Genomic DNA, 2,500 nt, shown 5'->3' with positions numbered 1-2,500 from the left:
CAATCATTCTGCAAACAGGAGGAGGCTGAGCTCCCCTGCACAATACACCTCGAAACCCTCTCAGGTCCCGGCGGCGCGCAGCGCCGTCCCAAGTACTTGGTCGGGTTCGAGAGAGGCGCAATCGCCCGGAGTTAGGCGAGTAGACGCTTTCGGTGCGACCACCCGTGCTCCCAACTGAGCTTGCCGCTGCCGACAGAGGCCCGGGAGCGTGCTGTCGTGGCATTGCCGGCGGGAGACAACACGCGCCACCTACGGTGACCGGCAGCTCCAACGCCAGCGCCACAGAAGGACAAAAGCCCCACTTGGGTGCCGAAGCGAACTCTCCCAGCACAGCGCACGCGCCAACACATCCGCACAGCTGCGATACAAACCACCAGCGAGAACCGCTGGGGCGACCGAGCAGCAGACGGCGTCGCGGCGCCGAGCGCCGGGCGGCGGCGCATCCTCAACGCACACAGTCCTCAATCGGACCAGCACACTGAAGATGTCCACCGCGCTTCGCACCGGGCCCGCGAGGACCTACTTTGGCCGCACGGCGCCGCGCGCAGGGTGCGCCGGCGCGCAGCTGCGACGCCTGCCGCGTCCGTCGGCCGGCGCGCCTGCCACTGGCCGCCCCCACCAGCCGGCTGTAGCGCGTGCGCCCACGCACCGCGCGGCCAGCACGCCGGGAGGCGCCCCCTCACCGGCCGGGGACGGTCCCACCCAGCCACCGCCGCGTATCGCTTCACACCCAGATGCCGTTCAGTTTCGTCGGCATGGTGGGTATCGCTGGAACAACCGGTTCGTACCTCAACCTATCGTCGCCATCACCGATTCACCCCTAGCGAGAACAACCGCACCACAACAGGTTACCATTTGTTCATTTGCGTAACTTCACCAGAAAACGCAGGCGTCCATCGCCATTTGCAACTTCAACGATTATTGCATGCCTGTGTCAGGTGTCACGCCACACTACGTCTGCCCACATACACGCAACAAAATGTGCACGCCTAGACAATACGTGGAAGGTGGCCCCCGTACGTATGCGATGTCCATTGCTCGAACGACTGTCAACCGGCCTCTGTAGCATGTCGCAGATATGGAACGCGGTGCACCATGCCATCACGGTGTGTGAGGAGAGACGACTAGGTCCGAATACATCAACAGACAGCTCATGCTGATCGCCATCCACGGGCGTCCGTTCCTCCCACACGTCTCTATGGCGTACCACACTGCAATCCAGCTCTCATAGGGAGACGACACGTAGCTGCGTGCACAATATTTGCACTGTATGGTCCGCCGTTTTTGGGCGCAGTCGTTGTACGGTCACACATGTGCCACGATGTATCATTCGGTACATAAGGACGAATGTGCAGTACAGATTGTGGTTTACGCGTACGACATTAGCGGACGGTTGACACAGGCCGCACCACAACGTAGCCTGAGTACGTCGCATGCGAAGGGCATTGAACATGCAAACTTCTCACCAACCAGCTTGCGAAGGCAGGGGGGCAAGGTGGGGACGTGGGGAGGGGCGGCATGTACGTCCTGCTGCCATCCACATTACAGTGTACAGCAGGAGCATGTGGAAAGTCAGCAAGACTTGCAAGGTGTTTAACATGAAGCGATACACAGGGGAGCGGGCAGTGCGAGTAGCGAACTATATTGCGAGGGTTGCGGGTGGGCAACACTACACTAATTGAACGAGTCGTATAACAATTACAGAGCAGGTTTAGGCGACAACATGGGTTACGTTAGGGGACAACGTGGGTTACGTTAGGGGACAACGTGGGTTACTTTAGGGGACAACGTGGGTTAGGTTAAGGCACAACGTGGGTTAGGTTAAGGCACAACGTGGGTTAGGTTAAGGCACAACGTGGGTTAGGTTAAGGCACAACGTGGGTTAGGTTAAGGCACAACGTGGGTTAGGTTAAGGCACAACGTGGGTTAGGTTAAGGCACAACATGGGTTAGGTTAAGGCACAACATGGGTTAGGTTAAGGCACAACATGGGTTAGGTTAAGGCACAACGTGGGTTAGGTTAAGGCACAACGTGGGTTAGGTTAAGGCACAACGTGGTTAGGTTAAGGCACAACGTGGGTTAGGTTAAGGCACAACATGGTTAGGTTAAGGCACAACATGGGTTAGGTTAAGGCACAACATGGGTTAGGTTAAGGCACAACATGGGTTAGGTTAAGGCACAACATGGGTTAGGTTAAGGCACAACATGGGTTAGGTTAAGGCACAACGTGGGTTAGGTTAAGGCACAACGTGGGTTAGGTTAAGGCACAACGTGGGTTAGGTTAAGGCACAACATGGGTTAGGTTAAGGCACAACATGGGTTAGGTTAAGGCACAACATGGGTTAGGTTAAGGCACAACATGGGTTAGGTTAAGGCACAACATGGGTTAGGTTAAGGCACAACATGGGTTAGGTTAAGGTACAACATGGGTTAGGTTAAGGTACAACATGGGTTAGGTTAAGGTACAACATGGGTTAGGTTAAGGTACAACCATGGGTTA

The sequence above is a fragment of the Schistocerca piceifrons genome, unplaced genomic scaffold (genome assembly GCF_021461385.2).
Source record: "Schistocerca piceifrons isolate TAMUIC-IGC-003096 unplaced genomic scaffold, iqSchPice1.1 HiC_scaffold_584, whole genome shotgun sequence".
Lineage (NCBI taxonomy): Eukaryota > Metazoa > Arthropoda > Insecta > Orthoptera > Acrididae > Schistocerca > Schistocerca piceifrons.
The sequence above is the reverse complement of the archived record's forward strand: the minus strand, read 5'-3'. Positions refer to the sequence as shown.